The 21,343-nt window shown below is 44.0% G+C and overlaps 1 protein-coding gene across 1 annotated transcript in view; it reads left to right on the top strand.

Moving 5' to 3' along the window:
- PTPRB (protein tyrosine phosphatase receptor type B) overlaps positions 1-21,343 on the top strand; it is a 158,927-nt gene that overhangs the window by 41,686 nt on the left and 95,898 nt on the right. The window lies entirely within an intron of this gene.

Genomic DNA, 21,343 nt, shown 5'->3' with positions numbered 1-21,343 from the left:
TATTCGTTTTTTTGAATATTCGCTATATTGCTATATATTCTTGTTTTAGAATATTACGAATATTCGAAAAAACGAAGTTATAGCAATATAGAGAATATTCTAAAAAAATCAAATAGAGCAATTTAGCTAATATAGTGATATAATCTTCTTTGTCTAATAGTTGTAAATTGAAAAATTCGCAATAAAAAATTTGAATCTGAAAATTCGAATTCCGAAAATTCGCATATTGCACAATCATTACCTTCCCGATTTTTTGAGTAAAAAAAAAATCACGAATTTTCGAATTTGCAAATTTTCGACGAATATTCTACAAAATATTCGTGAAATATCGCAAATTCGAATATGACCCCTGCCGCTCATCACTAGTGAACAGCCTGCCGGATCCGTCCTTTATCACCTGCTCAATACTAAGGAAATCCTCAAAACATTAACGGCAGGTGGGCCCTGAGGACTGAAGTTGAGGAACCCTGGTCTAAAAGATGATGGTCCCCATAATTGACCTCAGAATTTCTCATAAGTTTTTGAAAAAGCAAGAAAATCTCTTTAGGCTACTTTCACACTAGTGGCACGGACCTCCGGCAGGCTGTACCGTCGGTTGAACAGCCTGCCGGATCCGTCCTGCCGCTAGTGACTGTGTGCCTCCGGACTGCTGCTCTGTCCCCATTGACTATAATGTGGGCGAGGGCGGAGTTCCGGCGAGGCACGGCAGTGCACGGCGAGAGGCAGCCGGATTAAATGTCCTCTTGCCGTGCGCTGCCGTGCCTCGCCGGAACTCCGCCCCCGCCCCCATTATAGTCAATGGGAACAGAGCAGCAGTCCGGAGGCACACAGTCACTAGCGGCAGGACGGATCCGGCAGGCTGTTCACCCGACGGTACAGCCTTCCGGAGGCCCGTGCCACTAGTGTGAAAGTAGCCTAAAGAGATTTTCTTGCTTTTTCAAAAACTTATGAGAAATTCTGAGGTCAATTATGGGGACCATCATCTTTTAGACCAGGGTTCCTCAACTTCAGTCCTCAGGGCCTACCTGCCGTTAATGTTTTGAGGATTTCCTTAGTATTGAGCAGGTGATAAAATTACTGTCAGTGCATCAGGACTTACCACAGGTATTTATTCTATGGGATATTCTCAAATCATGACCGGTAGGTGGGTCCTGAAGACTGGAGTTGAGGAACACTGTATTAGACAGCACAGAGAGTGGCTATAAATAGCATCTTTCCTTCTGGAGAACCAGGGTTGCCTGTACAATACGTTGAAATCCATTGATTGAAATGGAAACTGTGTAATGCTTTATTTCCCCTGTGACCATGCTGCAGGGAAATTTAATACTTGATGCTGAGTCACTCCATTGATTTAAGATGATTATTGAGGACCCTTCTAACACAAAGCGACTGCCCAAGGAGGACAATGGTGTATCTGAAATGGGTTGCACTTGCATACTATATAAAGAGGCAGAATTCCAAAATTCCCCCTGAAATGGGATGTGCTCCCATTTGCAGCCTGTGATCATCGCACATAGCCTGATGTTATGGTTTGAGACACAAGAAAAGTCCTTCATCTTCACAACCGACATCAAATGTTTAGTTTATCCAGCAGCATTCAGCTGCGAGGGAACCTAAAGCTTGTGCTTTAAAAGCCGCACAGACAAAGGTTGTTCAAAGCCCATTTCCTCCTGATAAAAAGGGAGTGAAGCTGGTATTTTAAAAAAATGTCAGGAAACCTTGGGAAAGTGTCTGCAGCAAGAGACCCTGGAGCCTGCCATTAGCCACGTATCCGGGCACTCCCTAAACTTCCGCAGCCTGTACAGAAACATAATTGAGCTCAGGAAGCCATGTTAACTAATGGATTACCTGCTCTATGGATTTTATTGAGGGCCATATTTAACACGTCCTTTATACAAAAGTGAGAATCTTTATTCGTTTCAGAACAATGCAGGCAACAATGGATTCCTTTCCCAAAGCATCTGCATGTTCTTATTTTTAGTGTCACAGGAAGCTGGAGATTTAATTATTTCCCAAGGTCACCGAGTTACACCAGTTTAAGATAAAGAATTAAGTACATGACAGTCTGAAACCACCTGCTCAACATATAACGCCTCAGATACAGGCACCCACAGTGAGGAACAGAAGTATTTGAACACCTTGCAATTTTGCAAGTTCTCCCACTTAGAAATCATGAACGGGTCTGATAATCACATTGTAGGTGCATTCCCACTCTGAGAGACAGAATAAAAAAGAAAAATTCAGGAAATCACTTTGTACGATTTTTAAAGAATTTATTGGTCTTGCACTGCTGAACATAACTATTTGAACACCTGAGAAAATCAGTGTTACTATTTGGTACAGAAGCCTTTGTTTGCAATTACAGAGGTCAAACGTTTCCTGTGGTTCTTGACCAGGTTTGCTCACACTGCAACAAGGATTTTGGCCCACTCCTCCACATAGATCTCCTCTAGATTTGTCAGGTTTCGGGGCTGTCACAGAGTTTCAGCTCCCTCCATAGATGTTCTATTGGATTTAGGTCTGGAGACTGGCTAGGCCACTCCAGAACCTTGATATGCTTCTTACGGATCCACTCCTTGGTTATCCTGGCTGTGTGCTTTGGGTCGTTGTCATGTTAGAAGACCCAGCCACTACCCATCTTCAATGCTCTGACTGAGGGAATGAGGTTGTTGCTCAAAATCTCACAATAAATAGCCCAATTCATCCTCTCCTTAATACAGTGCAGTCGTCCTGTCCCCTTTGCAGAAAAGCACCCCCAAAGCATGATGTTACCACCCCCATGCTTCATAGTAGGCATGGTGTTAATGGGATGCAACTCACCCTTCTTTTTCCTCCAAACACGAGTGAAGTTTAGACTAAAAAGTTCTACTTTAGTCTCATCTGACCACATTACTTTCTCCCATGCCTTCTCTGGATTATCCAGATGGTCATTGGCAAATGTCAGACGAGCCTGGACATGTGATGACTTGAGCAAGGGAACCTTCCATGCAATGCATGATTTGAAACCATGACGACGTAGTGTTCTACTGACAGTGATTTTTGAAACTTTGGTCCCAGCTCTCTTCATGTCATTGACCAGCTCCTCCCTTGTAGTTCTGGGCTGATTCCGCACCTTTCTTATCTTAAGTGATACCCCACGAGGTGAGATCTTGCATGGAGCCCCAGTCCGAAGGAGACTGACAGTCGTCTTTAGCCTCTTCCATTTTCTAACAATTGCTCCAACAGTTGATCTATGGCCACCAAGCTGCTTGGCCATTTCCCCGTAGCCCTTTCCAGCCTTGTGGAGGTCCACAATTATGTCTCTGGTGTCTTTTGACAGCTCTTTGGTCTTGCCCATGGTAGTAGTTGGCGTCTGACTGACTGTGGGGTGGACAGGTGTCTTTAAAGAGCTCAGACAGGTGCTACTAAGTTAGATTAATGAGTGCAGTAGAGGTGGACTTTTTAAAGGCACAGTAACAGGTCTTTGAGAGCCAGAATTCTTGCTGTTTCTCAGGTTTTCAAATACTTATGTTCAGCAGTGCAAGACAAATACATTCTTTAAAAATCAATGGGATTTCCAGAATTTTTCTTTTTAATTCTGTCTCTCAGAGTGGGAATGCACCTACAATGTGAATTTCAGACCCCTCCATGATTTCTAAGTGGGAGAACTTGCGAAATCGCAGGGTGTTCAAATACTTCTGTTCCTCAGTGCATTCTGGTGTCAAAGGGAAAGATTGGTACATGTTTCATTAGATTTAAATATTAATACCAGTCAGTCCAGAGCAATCCTAAATTTTAAAGTAATTTTAATAAAAATATGAAAAAACATCTGAGTAAGTCATTAAAAAGGACCTGTCACCAGGATCAACCCTAATAATGATGTTGCTGGTTAAAATGATACCAGTCAAGAAAAATAGATTTATTATTTATGAAAATGAGGGGTGTGGTCGGCACTGGAAAGCTGAGAAGCAGCAGTGTACTGACTGAAGCCCTCATTTGTGTGGAGAATAAAAAAAAAATTCTCAGAAATGCCGCTACCAATTTTAACAAGACAGGTATCATTTTAATCACCGGGATCAACTCTACCAGGCAGTATGCCTGGGTTAATAGGGTTGATCTGATGACAGGTGCCCTTTAACTGATCTGTTTCTGTCAAACTGTAAAAAATTAGACTCCATCACCGCCATCTGCTACCTTTCCCCGCTCATGCCACGTCTAAAATTGTGGGCGGGGAAGGGGACTGCCCGGCACACACGTCTCATTTACCATTTTCTATGCTTGCTTCATGCATAGAAAAAGGTCTAAATGTAAGACAGCAAGGAAGCTGTAAGAACTGAAGCTGGATGCGCCAAAGTTATGGAGAGGTTGGCGCCTCTAAAACACAGGTCTTAATAAATGTGCACATAAGTTCTTCAAGGTCAATCTGTTATCATTATGTGTTGACCCAGGGGCAAGCTAAACAACCCCTATGAGGCAGCAGCAAACGCTCATCCTCCTGTAGGGGCAAACACAGAGGGCCACATTAACTATTGAAAATGCACCAGTTTTTTGGCACAATTTGCATCAAAATACTGTCTTACATGCTTGGTGCTGCATTTATCAAGTGTTTTAGACAAAGTAAAAATTTTTACTGCATTTTTGGAGAAAAACTAAGCCAACTTATAGGTAGCATACACATAGACTAGTAAGTTTAAAGATGTGACAGATTTATCAGCCATTGTGATAAATCTGGCACAATTTCAGTCAATAAAGAGTGGTGTTGCTAAATCACTTCATAAAATAATAATAATAATAATGTCTGTATCCAAAAAAAAGCTGTAAAGTCATGGCCACTAGGGGTCTCACTTCTACCTAACTTGCAGTCCACTGCCTGTTGTCAGGCAAGAGCCATCCCTGGTAACAGAAACTCAGAAGATGGCTGAGAGGAAGTAGGGGTGTGTCAGAGCTAGCTGAGATCCTGAGCCTGATAAAACTGTCCTCCTGCCTTCCTGTAACTGTGATTTATCCCTCCTAATATGTTCTGTGAGCTATGGATCTGTAAACAAACATAGTGGGAAGTAAGGGAAAGGACGTCACAGCAGTACAGTGCTAGCAGACTTGCATAAAAGGGATACACTTCCTGCTTCTGAGAGAAATGCATGTAGCAGTGCAAATGAAACAGGGAATAATATGCCTGAAAAAAACACTAGTGAAGCCCAAACATAACTGTTCCTTTTTTTCTGTTACAGAGCTGCAAATGAACCGATTCCCTACATAAATAAAATTGTAGCTACCTGCAGCCAACATTAGAAAGTGCTCATGTGTACAGCTCCTGATCATCTCAATAGTAACAGTCACATTTATTAAGCGGTATAGCTGGCGGTGGATCGCCAGAGTTATGAAGAGGCGCTGGCCTCTTCATAACTTCGGCGGATCCTCCGCCAGTTCTAAGGGTAAGACAGCTTCTGAGCTGCCTTACATTTAGACCCTTTTCTACACCTGAAACAGGCATAGAAAATGGTAAATGAGACAGGCCTACCAGCCCATACCTGCCCACGCCATGTCCACAATTTTAGACCTAGCGTCAGCGAGGAGAAGTTGCAGATTGTGGTGTAACTAACCGCTGCACTGCAATCTGTGCCTGAAATATGCCTAATATAGCCATATTTCAGCATCATAAATGACCTCCTAAGCAGTGTCGGACTGGGGTATTTAGGGCCCACCAGTGTAACTGATTCTGGGTGCCCACCTTAGGGGTCCTGCACACTAACTTTTTTTTCATGTCTGTACCATTCACTATACTTCAATGGGGCCGCAAAAAATAAATAAATGACTGTGTGCATTTTGTGTCTGTATTTCCGCATGGTCGTTCTGCAAAATGATAGAACATGTCCTATTATTGTCGGACAAGGATTGGACTGTTCTATTAGAGGCCGGCTGTTCTGTTCCGCATAATGTGGAATGCACACACCCGGTATCCATGTTTTGCGGATCTGCAGAACATCCAACGGTCGTGTTCTTGAGCACTTACAGTGATAACAGAAATATTAAAGATTAAGTATGATAGCAGACATTCACAGCAAAATGCACAAACATACATGTGGCAGAATTTACACATATATGGATATCCTGCACTTAAAGGATAAGCAGCATTATGCATAAAGCAATCTTTAGTTTCTTCACTTACCACTGTTTTCCTTGAGTTTTCCGCTTAGTTACGGCTGTTTTGAATCCTACATTATGAGAATCTTCTCAAGATGGCTCCTCTGCCAGTTCTCTGAGGCCAAAACTGCATTGCCTCAGGTCACATACAAACTTGCTGTAGCCAGCAGCTTACTGCCAGCCAATCAGATTGGATTACTGAGAGACACACCTCCTCACTCTGAAGCCTAATGCAGGCATGCAGTGTGAAGGACCGCCCCTCTGTCTTCCCAGCCAGAGACAGATGAGCCATAGCAACGGTTTTTTAAGGGAGCAGTGGAAAGGGACAGGAGACATTAATGAAAGCTGTTATTATAAGGTAATTACAGATCTTTTGGAAATCATTGACAGACTAACTCAGGTATACATGATATACAGGATAATATGACAGTTATCCTTTAAGTCAGTCAGAAACAAGACACATGCAGCGCACACCAATCACTCATTGGACACTTGTGGAACACAAGAAACTTATACATGGCTCACATGCCCCTGATGCATATGTCACATACACCACTGATACATAGAACATATATAGCACACACCAATTACACATAGGAAACACGCAATGCACACACCAAGACATTTATGCCTAACCCTATGAAGTATAGCACACTTAAAGGGGTTAAAGGACTTGTCTCACTTCAGCAATTGGTATTTATCATATGCAGCGTCCCATATATGTGTGTAAAAGGGACACTTTAAACATCTGACTATTTATTTAATGTATTTGCAATGTATGGTATTTCCTATTTATCAGGCTGGCAATGTCATTATACCCATTCGCCCCTAGGTGATGCTGGCGCCACATAATATATATAGTCTGGGGTTTGAAGTTAGTTGAAGTCAAGTAGTTAGTGAGAGAGGAGGAAAGCAAGTGTATGGAGGAGAGAAACAGGCCTTATCCACGATGTAGCTGCAATTTTTTTCCTTCCGGGACCTGATCAATCCTGGAGAGGACAAACTAGCAGAAGTTACAGCAGCCAAGCACCAGTAAGTCTATGTCTAAATAGGAAGCAAGCCTAGTGAAGGTTAGAGCTAAATCCAGCCTATGGACTTCACAAGCACAAGTGCCTGAGAGCAACTTTAGGAGTGCCGGGCACGAATGGATAATTGATCTGCAGAATTGTCCTTATTCACTAGAAGCCTTCCAGGATATAGTGAACCTGAATACTTCAGGAGAGCATCCTGCAAATAATGTAGCAGAAGACCGATGCCTGCCACGAGGGAAAATGCCCTTATTGGATAGCTCAAGTAGAAAACAGCATATTTAGTACCAGAGTGCTATAGTTTGGACTTAGAATAATTACAGAAGTCTTGCCTGTAAAGTGTCAGCCTTAACCCCTTAAGGACTTAGCCCTATTTCACCTTAAGGACTTGGCCATTTTTTTGCAAATCTCACCAGTGTCACTTTAAGTGCTGATAACTTTAAAACACTTTGACTTATCCAGGCCATTCTGAGATTGTTTTTTCGTCACATATTGTACTTCATGACACTGGTAAAATGAAGTCAAAAAAATTATTTTTTATTTATAAAAAAATACCAAATTTACCAAAAATTTGTAAAAAATTGCAAATTTCCAAGTTTCAATTTCTCTACTTTTATAATACATAGTAATACCTCCAAAAATAGTTATTACTTTACATTCCCTATATGTCTACTTCATGTTTGGATCATTTTGGGAATGATATTTTATTTTTTGGGGATGTTACAAGGCTTAGAAGTTTAGAAGCAAATCTTGAAATTTTTCAAAAACCCATTTGAAGCCCCCCTGATGCACCCCTAGAGTAGAAACTCCAAAAAAGGAGTTGCGGCGATACCTAATATATATACTTTTTTTTTATTTATGTAAGTTTTACACAATGATTTCTTTTTTGAAACCAAAAAAATCATGTTTTAGTGTTTCCATAGTCTGAGAGCCATAATTTTCAGTTTTTGGGCGATTACCTTGGGTAGGGTATGATTTTTGCAGGATGAGATAACGGTTTTATTGGCACTATTTTGAGGTGCGTGTGACTTTTTGATCGCTTGCTATTAAACTTTTTGTGATGTAAGGTGACAAAAAATGGTTTATTTAGCACAGTTTTTTTTTTTTTTTTTTTTACGGTGTTCATCTGAGGGCTTAGGTCCTGTCATATTTTTATAGAGTCGGTCGATACGGACGCGGCGATACCTAATATGTATACTTTTTTATTTATTTATGTAAGTTTTACACAATAATATCATTTTTGAAACAAAATAAAAATCATGTTTTAGTGTCTCCATATTCTGAGAGCCATAGTTTTTTCAGTTTTTGGGCGATTATCTTAGGTAGGGTCTCTTTTTTTGCGGGATGAGATGACGGTTTGATTGGCACTATTTTGGGGTGCATATGACTTTTTGATCGCTTGCTATTACACTTTTTGTGATGTAAGGTGACAAAAAATGGTTTATTTAGCACAGTTTTTATTTTTTATTTTTTATGGTGTTCATCTGAGGGGTTAGGTCATGTGATATGTTTATAGAGCCGCGCTGCCTTCCATGCCATCGGGTCCCCCCTAGAGCCGCATGGGGACCCGATGGCACCGCCGCCTGCAACCGCCGGATAAGGTAAAAGCCGCAAACCGCAGGTCTGAATTGACGGGACCCCTCCTGGCGTTATGACAGGATGCCCGCTGAATGATTTCAGCAGACATCCTGTTGCGATTAACCCCCGCCGCGCCGCAATTGCGATTTAAACTTAGGACGTACCGGTACGCCCTGAGTCCTTAAGGACTCGGGAAACAGGGCGTACCGGTACGCCCTAAGTCCTTAAGGGGTTAAAGAGAACTCCCTAACTGAAAAATTGCCTAAACCTGATAAAAGGAATAATATTGAACCTATTTCTGAGTCATCACTCATGCCATACAAATGAACTGTATCTGTACTGACTACCTGAAGACAATTAATTCAGTAAATGTTCAACTGTTTGATTACAACCGACTCCTCATCATTTCTGCTACTACACTCAACATTTGCACCTTACGGTGCTGGCGTCATGAACACAAGGGCCCAGCCACCAAAGCACCTTAAACACCTACACCATTAAGGGCACCTCAACTTCCATCTGGCTGGTGTTCCCTGCAGTAGAGTGCCCCGGAGGATTTAGTGCTGTCTTCCCATCCACTGCACTGCCAGCCCAGGGAGGGTCTGCTAACCGTGAGTACAAACAACTACTACCCCCATAGCCCCACCGTAGCCTCACGTGTTTCCCCTACGGTCCGGCTCGCTGCACATGTAGAGTAAGTTATTACAAGGTACTTACTAATATATTCTGATTGTCCATATTGACTCTTTTCCATCACATTAAACACAGCTTGTATCCATGGTTTTGACCACTCTGCAATCCGGCAGCGGTGGCCTTGCTTGCACACTATAGGTAAAGGTGTTGGCCTATGCGCACTTCCAGCCTTTCCCTATAGTGTGTAAGCACGGCCACCACTGCTGGATTACACGGTGGTAATAACCACGGATACGTGCTGTGTATAATGTGATGGAAAGGAGGCAATATGGACAATCACAATACATTAGTAAGTGCCTTGTATTAACTGCATGATAAGCGCCATTTACTGAAGTGAGACCTATGCTTTAAGCAAAAATGTCCGGCATTAAATTTACCAAATCTTTACCTCCTCATATTGTATATAATCTACATTATAATTAAAAGGGTTGTCCTACCATAATGACCTATTGCCTATCTACAGGATAGGTGATAAATATCAGATTGCTGGGGTCTGACTGCTGGAACACCCACTGATCATAAAAAAGGGGTCCTGAGACATTCAAGTACATTACCACCAATCTAGGGACACAAGGGTCTTAAGACCACGTTCCCTTGATAATGGGGTCCCAGCAGTCAGACCCACATCAATCAGACACTTATCACCTATCGTGTCATCCTATCACCTGTGCTGTCATCTTATCACCTGTCGTGTCATAGCTGTAGGACCTTTTCACATTTCCTATCCTTAAAGGTTTTCTTTGGGTGTAAAAAAATATATATATATATATAAAATCTGGCCCAAAATATGTGTCAAACTAAAATAGAAATGCTCGCCTGTCAAAGGACCTGTGTCCACTTTTCTAGTTATCCTCTATCCACAGGATCGTGGATAACTAAGTGATCCGTGGGGGTCTGAACGCTGGAGCCCCCACTGATCCCCCTTCTTGATTAAGTGACCGGTCGAGCATATAACCTGCCTCTCCATCCATTCTCTATGGGGTTGCTGGAGATGGCAGAGTACAGCGCTGGCTATTTCCAGTGGTCCCAAAGAGAATAAGTGCTCCATATGTGGCATATGTGTGGCCTGCCACACCATCAAAAAGGGGGAACAGAACCCGTTCCTGGCATCAGTGCGGGTCGCAGAATCGGACCCCACTAATCATATAGTTATGCCCTATGGTGTGGAGAGGATAACTTGAAAACCTGGACAAACCCTTTAAATCCTCCACCACTCCACCACCAGTATCTCTTTACATGGCAGCAGTGATGCCTGTAAATACAGAATATCATCACTACCACCATATAAACCATACGTGTCAATACTGGAGAATGTGACGCACTGGGCAGAATTTTTTGGGCATAAGTCCAGCCCCCTTTGCAGGTCATAACCTTTAACAAAGCCCAAGCAAAGGTGCTAGAGGAGCAATGTGAGCAAAGGGTACAAACGGAGGGTCATAAATGAAACAGAGGCATTAGGGTCAACTGAGGCAGGGTAATAGTGGGGATCCTGGAGCAGGGGGAACTGGAGAAGAGGCAATATTAGCGGTGCATTTAGAGTGGGGGCATCTGGAGTTGGGACATTTATGGGGGTGCACCTAAAGCAGAGGCATTAGGGTCGCCTGAGGCAGGGTAATAGTGGTGATCCTGGAGCAGAGGTATTAGGGGGGCAACTGGAGAAGAGGTAATATTAGGGGTGCATTTAGAGTGGGGGCATTAGGGGGGCATCTGGAGCTGTGGCACTGATGGGGTGCACCTAAAGCAGAGGCATTGGGGGGACCTAGGGTAGAGTCCCTCAATGCCACTCTGAACTCTGCAGAGAGCAGCACACATACACAAATCTGAGTCTACTATAAACAAATCCCTATTTCCCCCTTATAGTCTCCTACAGCTCACTACTGTCACACACCTGAGAAATCAGCCCAGCACCGCAGAGGAGTCCTTCTCTCCAGCAGCCACAGTTTTCTGACAGCAGGGAGGGCAGAAGGATGGCCAGACATGTTCTCTCCTCCTTCACTGCCAACAGCCTGGGAAGTTTAGAAGATACTGCGGGCCTCCTGTACAATTTACACCAGTAGGAGGCTGCATCACTGTGCGATACTGCCACCTAGTGGCTACGATAATTATCTCTCCTGAGAAACAAGAGAAATAATTACTCCTCCGTCTTATCTCCGGGCGTAGGAGACTGGGGGCCAACCGAGTAAACCCCAGCCTCCCCGGTGGGCCTGTCCGAGCCTGCCCCTAAGTGTATAAATCTGGATATAAGGAGCTCCAAGCATGCAAAACCTTAGACGTGCTCAGTATTCCCTCCAAACTCACCAGTCCCTGTTTCTTTTACAAAAGTGGTACAATTGATGATTGGAAGTTACTGTAAGTAGGCTGCCTTGAAAATCTTAGCATGATCACATCTTCAAGTTACTGTTCTATTAGGGTATTAGTTCATTTAGGCTATGAACAAATTTGGTTTACTGTCTATTTTTCAGTCACATTGGAGGGGGGGGGGAATAACAAATGGCCACTGGGTCCCCTCTTCACCATGACATCTTCAGTATTCATTGTCTCCCATGTCTTTTCCTCCTTATCTTGCATTTCTAGGTTTCTATACACTAAATTTGGCTTCATGTTCTTATAGCAAAGGCTATGCCTGCTCCCCCACTACAACCAATGTAGTGTTATGTACAGGCTGTTAAATGGACTGCACTGAACTGAAGGTCTGTTGTTAATTTGATCCAGTGCGGTGGGGCTGCACAGGAGCATATACAAACTGAAAGGGTCTCTGGTTTACAAAAGTAATTTTCAAATATCCAATTAGGGAATTCTGAGATAACCTATTAATCAGATTGGAGAGCAGCATAGCATATATGCCATCCATGTTCTGTAAGTGGTTTTCACATACCCATTGACTTCAATGGGTGCGTTTGCTAGACCTCATGGACCAAAGTGGGGCATACTTCTGTTTTTTCCCCCCAATGACTTTAAGCAAGGATGTGTGGAATAAACACAATAATATCAATGGATACATGTGCTGTACATGGAGAACGTGGGCAGCACATGTCTGTGATTCACTGACTTGTGAATAAATCCTAACAAAGTGTACAACCCCTTTAAGGGTAGGTTCACATACAGCAGAAATTTCTGCAGCTATCCCATACTAAATGTAAATATCACATGTACATTATTCAGAAATAAAAACAATTAAAATGTATGGAATGGATTTTTAGTCTCAGAAATTTCTGCAACAAACTTGTGTCTATGTGAATAGACCCTAATATTCTGACTATCTTTTCTAAAGCTACTAAAGCTCTAAAACCTAAACTCTACAATGCTAAAGCATTTTAGCAAGAGCATTGTATAAAAATTTAAATAACTGATATTTGGCAGTTTAAAAGGCTCGTGCAGATGAACGCGTTTTTTTTCCGTGTCCGTTCCATTTTTTGGGTCCCATATGCGGAACCATTCACTTCAATGGGGCAAAAAAAAACTAAACGAATATATGTGTATTCCGTGTCCGTATGTCCGCATGGCTATTCCACAAAAAAATAGAACTTGTCCTATCATTGTCATATTGTCCGCATTACAGACAAGGATAGGACAGTTCTATTAGGGGCTGGCCCTTCCGTTCCACAAAATATGGAATGCATATGGTCACTATCCATGCTTTGCGGATCTGCAATTGGCGTACACCCAACGATCGTGTGCATGAGTCCTAATAGTGCTGATTCAACTCAATTCACCCGTTTTCAGATACAGTTGTTTAGGTTCCTCTACAGTCCACAGTATAACAGGATTTTCACCTGTATTTCTCCCTAGGTTTTCATCATCAGCACAGTCTAATAAGATTGCTCTTAATCCTTGACTTTATATCTTAATTACCAGCGATAACGAACTGAATAATTCTGAGTTCCTGAATTCTCAAAGAATTTAGTGCAAAACATCAGAAAAATTTATTGACTTAAAAGGGTACAATTTAGAAATGGTCTGGGCGCTCTTGTAGTAGCTAAGCTAGCAATCTAATAGGTAAAGCCTTAGGCCTCATGCACACGGCCGTGTTCCGCGGCCGAGAGCGGTCCGTGGTAACCCGGCCGGGATTCCTGCTGACAGCAGGAGCGCACGGCGTCATTGGTTGCTATGACGCCGTGCGCTTCATTCCGCCGCTGCTGTGATACACTCGTATGATCAGGGGAGGGCTGGCAGCCTTAGTCCTGGGGGGCAAATCCAGTCAAGTGGCCCATTTTTAGCCCCGCCCATTATTAAAAGCCCCGCCTACATTTAATAGGCCACTCCCAACACACACTGTACAGCTGACATTCTATAGTTGAGGCCTGTCTACACATCATCCGGAGAGGGGAGGGTCTGTCCTGGCTGCACTGCCTGCTTATACAACAAGCTACAGCCAGGAAGCTCCTCCGCTCTCCTCCCTCCCCTGATCCTGCTCAAGGCTTGTGGTTCCCCCCACCATCTGCCACCCGCCCGTGGCCTGCTGCCCATTTGGCTGTCCTCACCCAGCTCTGAATCCTCCTTCTGCAAATGGCAGGGGGAGGAGCCGGAGCATCTCCTCTCCTACATAGCGCCCCCTACCTCTTACATCCAGTGATGTCACCTTTGTTGTAGACGTTCTCTTTCCTCATCTTCTCCATTCAGACCAGACCGCCATGATGATTTTTCTGCCATCTCCCGTCTCTGCAGAGATTGAGAAACAGACATTAGTTTCCTGCCACCCCCAATACTATACTGCAGAAACAGTCCCCCTGGAAATACTACTACCACACAGATAGTGCCCCCTTAAACAATTATTGGCACACAGTGCTCTAAAAAATAACTGCGCCCAGACACTAATAGTATAAAGATAATGTCCCCCAAAAATAATTGTGCTGAGCTGATACTATGCCAGGGTGCCCCCAAAGTAACAGTGCCCCCCAAAATCCCACCAATAGAAATAATTCTCTGCCAGAGCACACTTAGTAGTAATAATGCCCCTATAGTGCCCTAGTAATCATGTTCCTCATAGACCCCCAGTAGTAGTAAAGCTCCCCATAATACCCCCTAGTAGTACTAATTTTCCCTATAATATGACAGTACATGAAATACCCCCGCTTAGTGCCCGCAGTTGAGCTAATGTCCCCATAATGTATGCCAGTATAAAATACCTCTATATAGTGCCCCAGTAAATGCACTCATACTGCCCCTCTCCCTTCCCCATAGTGTCCCCCATAATATGCCAGTAAAAAAATGCCCCTTACTGCCCCCAGCAGATGCCCCTATAGTGCTCCTCTCCCCCACAATGTGCCAGTAAAAAAAATTCCCCTTCTTAGTGCCACCATATGCCCCAATAGTGCTCCACTCCCCCATAGTGCCCCCAAATAATGTCCCATAGTGCCGCTCTCCCCTATAGTGCCCCCCATAATGTTCCAATACAAAAGGCCCCTTTAGAGCCCCCACTTCCCCATAGTGCCCCCAAATAATGCCCCTATAGTAACACCAGATGCCCCATAGTGCAGCTCTCCCCTATAGTGCCCCCCAGAATGTGCCAATAATTTTTTTTAAAAAGCCCCTTTAGAGCCCCCAGATACCCCCATAGTGCTCCTCTCCCCCATGGTGCCCCCCCATAATGTGCCAGCAAGAAATGCCCCCATAGTGCCAGCTCCTCCAATAGTGCCAGCTCCCCTCATAGTGCCAGCTCCCCCCATAGTGCCAGCTCCCCTCATAGTGCCAGCTCCCCCCCCATAGTGCCATCCCCCTTATAGTGCCAGTTCCCCCATAGTGCCAGCCCCCTTATAGTGCCAGCCCCCTTATAGTGCCAGCCCCCCCCATAGTGCCAGCCCCCCCATAGTGCCACCCCCCTTATAGTGCCAGTTCCCCCATAGTGCCAGCTCCCCCATAGTGCCAGCCCCCCATAGTGCTAGCCCCCCCATAGTGCTAGCTCCCCCTATAGTGCAAGCCCCCCCATAGTGCCAGCTCCTCCCCCATAGTGCCAGCCCCCCCTATAGTGTCAGCCCCCCCATAGTGCCAGCCCCCCATAGTGCCAGCTCCCCCATAGTGCCAGCCCCCTATAGTGCCAGCTCCGCCTATAGTGCCCCCCCAAAGTGCCAGATCCCCCCCATAGTGCCAAATCCCCCCATAGTGCCAGCTCCCCCTATAGTGCAAGCCCCCCCATAGTGCCTGCTCCCCCTATAGTGCAAGCCCCCCCATAGTGCCAGCTCCTCCCCCATAGTGCCCAGCCCCCCCATAGTGCCAGCCCCCCCATAGTGCCAGCCCCCCCATAGTGTCAGCCCCCCCATAGTGTCAGCCCCCCATAGTGCCAGCTCCCCCATAGTGCCAGCTCCCCCATAGTGCCAGCCCCCCCATAGTGCCAGCTCCCCCTATAGTGCCAGCTCCCCCTATAGTGCCCCCGCATAGTGCTAGCTCCCCCAAAGTGCCAGATCCCCCCCATAGTGCCAAATCCCCCCCATAGTGCCAAATCCCCCCCAAAGTGCCAGCCCCCCCTATAGTGCAAGCCCCCCTATAGTGCCAGATCCCCCCTCCCCCATAGTGCCAGATCCCCCCCCATAGTGCCAGCCCCCCTATAGTGCCAGCTCCCCCTATAGTGCAAGCCCCCCCATAGTGCCAGATCCCCCCCCATAGTGCCAGATCCCCCCATAGTGCCAGCCCCCCCTATAGTGCCAGATCCCCCCCCATAGTGCCAGATCTCCCCCCATAGTGCCCCCCCATAGTGCTAGCTCCCCCAAAGTGCCAGATTCCCCCCCCCATAGTGCCAGCCCCCCCTATAGTGCAAGCCCCCCTATAGTGCCAGATCCCCCCTATAATGCCAGATCCCCCCCCCCCCCATAGTGCCAGATCCCCCCCCCATAGTGCCAGCCCCCGGCAAAGAAGAAAAAAAAAAACACACTAATACTTACCTCCATCAGCAGCGATGCAAGCCTCTTCTGGCCTGTGTCCCTGCTGTGTGCTGCCGGGCTCAGGCGTCGCAATGATAATGACGTCTTCGCACTGCCTGAGCCGGCCTCTGATAGGCTGCAGGCATTAGTGCCAACGGCCTATCAGAAGAACAGGGGAGGGACACGCCTCTCCCTCCCCTGCCCCACAGCACACAGCACGGCCGCAATGACATCCAGGGCCGCACCGCCTGTGGTGATGATCGGCGGTGCGGCGCTAAAGAATAAAAAAAATAAAAAAAAAAAATTAAAAAAAAATTATATTATTTATAAGACGGGCGGCCGTTTATTTAGGGCGGCCTGGGGGGCAATTGCCTCCCTGCCCCCCGGCCCAGCCCACCCCTGCGTATGATCTATACCAGTGTATCACTGTACAGCAGCGGCGGCATGAAGCTCACGGTCATAGCAACCAATGACGCCGTGCGCTCCTGCTGTCAGCAGGAATCCAGGTCGGCATACCACGGACCGCTCACGGCCACGGAACACAGTCGTGTGCATGAGACCTAATTCACACAGTCAGTATTTGATCAGTGATTTCCATCAGTGATTGTGAGCCAAAACCAGGATTGGAGCCTCCACAGAGATAAAGTATAAGGGAAAGATCTGCACCTGTTCTGTGTTTAGATCCGCACCTGGTTTTGGCTCACAATCACATTGACCAATACGTTGACCACTGATGTGTGAATAAGACTACTTTCACACTTGCGGTAGCCTTTTCCTGCAGGCTGTTCCGGCGGGGAAACAGCCTGCCGGATCCGTGCTACCGCAAGTCTACCGTGCTGGCGGAAGTCCGCTCTGGCCTCATTCACTATAATGGGGGCAGGCCCGAGGTCCGGCCGCAGCATGGCAAACAAGCCGAGAGGAATAAAACCGCAGCGTGAAAAATGTTAGCATGAAGCTTCCTGCACACCTTGTGTTTTTTCTGCGCTGATTCTCGTGGCGAACAACCACAGCGTAATACCGTGCCAGCAAAGTGCATACTTTGTGTACACTTTGATTTTTCATTTTGTGAGGAAATTGACCTGCCCTGTGGATTTTGAAATCTGCAGCATGTCAATTCTTTGTACAGTTCTTTTGGGTGGATTTTACTCTTTGCAAGGATGAGATTAACGGCAAAACCACATCAAAGCTGCACCAAAAACCACCAAAAACCACAAGTGGTTTTTGGCTGATTTGCAGGAGAAATCCACAGCATATTATGCAGAATTTCTGCAAACCAGCTTGCAGCTATGTGCTGGTAGCCTTAATGGGTTATTCCTATTATGGAGATGTATGGCATAGCCACAGAATATGTCATGAATGTCTGACAGGTGCAGATTCCACCTTTGGGACCTACACTTATTCCCATAAAGGTAGTCTCCTGATACCCATTCTGCTAAAGGCTGCACATATCAGACATTTATAGCATACGGATATGCAATAAGTATCTATGATGGAAATAATCCTTTAAAGGGAACCTGTCACCATGAAAATGCAATGTAAGCTGCAGGCAGCAACTTATAAAGCAGGAGGAGCTGAGCAGATTGATATATGGTTTTATGGGAAAATATACAGTAAAACTTGTAATTTATTCATTTAAATTCCTGCTCATTCTGGGCTTTGAAGTCCAGGAGTCGGTCCTATCAGAGATGACAACCTTCCTTCTATGACTGTATATACAGAGATAGCTGTCAATCACTGATAGGACCGTTGCCTTGACTTGAAAGCCCAGAATGAGCAGGAATTTAAATGTATAAATTACATATTCTACTGAATCTTTTCCCGTAAATCTATATATCAATCTTCTCTGCTCATCCTGCTCTATAACATGCTGCCTGCAGCTCAGACATTATGTTCAATGTGACAGGCTCCCTTTAAGAGGCACAGACATTTTACTCTTATGTGTATAATAAAGCTCTCCTATTTGGTAATGCTAGAATCACAGGTGTAATGGCCTATGTATAAACACTGCAAATTTAAGTAAAAGAAAATAGGTCATTTTACAAATCATCTTATTTTTAAAAAAAAGTATTGATTCTACAGTTCCAATGCAGAACTTTATATGTCTATGGTTAGACCACAAGCAAACTGTACATCATCAGACTCTGTAGCTACACTCCTTTCTATCTGTCCCTTACTTCTAACCTTCTGAATATATGTTAGCAAGATGTTGAGGATTGATGGAAAGGAGTATGACTGTACAGTAAGATCAGATTGCAATGGGCTTGTTTGTAGTATGTAACCATAAAGACACATAAATCTGCACAAGAGCTTGAGACAAAATTGGAGATTTTTTTTTTATATAGACAGTACAAAAAAGGTTACAAATATGGTCTTATCCGTTAAAGCAGAACAATGCTGGTATTTGGATCCATATGATTGACCGCTAATGGTTCTAACAAGAAGGAAGAGAAGCATTGGCTGTGCCCTTCCCTGTCCTGTGAAGGACCACAACTCTATGTCATGCATGGTGTGCTAGAAAATGCAACAGAATCAGTGTTGAAGTGTAGAGCTCTTCAGGACCTTCTAAACCTGCATAAATCTAAAATGTCAACTTAAACTACAGCAGTGAACTAATGATGTTCTAGTAAGGTATTCAAGCTGTCTAAACTGTGATTTTGCTCATTCTGGGAAATCCTGCCACCATCCCAGTATATTTCCACCTATAACTTTACCTTGTTAGATTTTTCCTTTTTTGTCGAGTCATCTTCTGCCAGCATTAAACATATACATTTTTTTGCAGTTGAAATAAAGTTTGATCTTTGCATAATAAAACGTTTTCTAATTTCTCATGGAATGGTTTAAAAGTATCAAGTGGACCCCACAAACACACCTTAATTATTTACATCATGCTTGGGGAACATTCTAATATACGTATTTACCTTTTCGAAGTTGCATGGATTGGCAGCTCAGAAACCTGGGCAAGTGGCACTCCTCTTCTGAAAATTCTGTTTCTGCCAATTTCATGTCCTTTACCAGGCTTCCAGTCTGGTCTATGGACAAGATGTCACTTTTGCTGTCGACAGGACCACAACTATATCTCTCCTTGGAGCAAGAGAGAGGAATAGTTCTGGCCTCATCTACAATGGAAGTGGCCTCCTATCCATAGCCCAGTCTGGAAAACTGGTAAAGAACGTGGCAATGGAAGAAGCAGGATCTTCAGAAGAGGAGCATCTCAGGACCAAGTTCCCAGGTGGCTAATTCACGCAACTTTAAGACAATACGTATGTATATTAGAATCTTTCTTCCAAGAGCAAGATATGAGTAATTAAAACATTGGTGGAATATCACTAGGATATACCACCAATGTCAGATAGATGCGGGTCCTACTTTGGGAACCAAACCTAACTCTAGAACGGCGCCCAAAGGTGAACAAGGGAGCACTGCACAAGCACGGCCACCCTACTTTCACTCCTTTTTGAGTGTTGAAAATAGCCTAGCACCAGATTGGCTATTTCTGAAACTCCCATAGAGGTGAATGGAGAGGTGGGCCGCTTGAGCGATGTACTCTCCTTTCACTTTTATTGAAGTTCCGAAAATTGATGATCCTGCTCATTGGCTCTGTTTGGAGCTTCCATAGAAGTGAATGGAGAGCATTCCGCACATGCACACTATGCTCTCCTCCAATTTGCGGGCCCGTTCTGTAGCCTGAAAAGTCATATAGAAACAGCCTAGGTGACAGGTGAATACAATTGTATCCAGTATAGGCAATTTTCTGTGAAAAACATTTATTGAGGGCAAGAAAGAAGTGGGGATGGGAGAGTCTAGCTAATAATTTAATTATTATAAACAGATTAAATCATTGCAGTCTATGAGAGAATCAAGTCCCCTATGGGGACTTAATATACGTGTAAATATTTCCCCATACTAAAACTAAACAATAAAAAATATAAAGATAATTTGCATTGTCATGCCTAAACTATTAAAATATAAATGTATTTACCCCATATGACGAACCCTGAAATGAAAAAAATAAATAAATTAAAAGCTCAAAATTCACTATTTTTTCCATCGCTTTACCTCCCAAAACAATTAAATAAAAAGTGATTAAAAAGGCATACATACTCCAAAATCGTATCAATAAAAACTGCCGATCACCTCACAAAAAATGAGCCCTCACACAGCTGCATAGAAGTAGATATAAAAAAGTGATAGGGGTCAGAATATGGTAATGCAAAGTTAAAAAAAATTTCAATGATTTTTTTTTTTTAGGTATTAAAACAAGAAAAATTATATAAATGTGGCATCGTTGTAATTGTACTGACCCGCAGAATCAAGTTGTATGTATCATTTTACCACATAGGGAACACTGTAAAAACAAAACCCATAAAACAATGGCGGAATTCTGTTTTCTAATTCCACCACATTTAGCATTATTTTAAGCTTCTCACTGCATTGTATGCAATAGTAAATGGTGCCATGAGAAAGTACAACTTATCCTGCCAAAACACTAGCTCTCATATGGCTATGAGAGGGAGAGAGATTCACCCATCCTTAGCTGTGGCCTTTCTAAACAGCTGATATTGTTGGGGTTGCCAGTAGTCAGACCCCCACTGATCTGATATTGATGACCTGAGGATAGGTCATCAATATTGTTCTCCTGTAAATTACCAAAGATATCATGATAATGACTGATTCTGATCATTTAGCTGTTGTCACATTCCCTTTTGCTTCCTGGGGATGGGATGGTTATGTAGTTAGTGAAATAAAGCAGCTAGCTCTGCTGTGCAGGTAACTTTCCAAGAATAAAATGAAAAAGAGCAGCAGGAAAGCTAATAAATATATGTTATAATTATATTATATTTTACATTAGCTGATTATAAAGTCAATGTATATTACAGGTCAAATATATTTGTTCCAACTTTGGTTACCAATTAAGCCAATTTCAAATGGGCGTCATATGGACGCTCATGGTGATGTTAGTTCTGTCCAGTAGAATAGGTCTTGCAAAATAGGTGTTGCAGTCCCTGATATGGAACCTCTCTACAATAGTCTTATCCCAGATGATTCCATCTGCACAATCAGATTAGGAGA

The sequence above is a fragment of the Bufo bufo genome, chromosome 1 (assembly GCF_905171765.1).
Source record: "Bufo bufo chromosome 1, aBufBuf1.1, whole genome shotgun sequence".
NCBI lineage: Eukaryota > Metazoa > Chordata > Amphibia > Anura > Bufonidae > Bufo > Bufo bufo.
The sequence above is the reverse complement of the archived record's forward strand: the minus strand, read 5'-3'. Positions and strand labels throughout refer to the sequence as shown.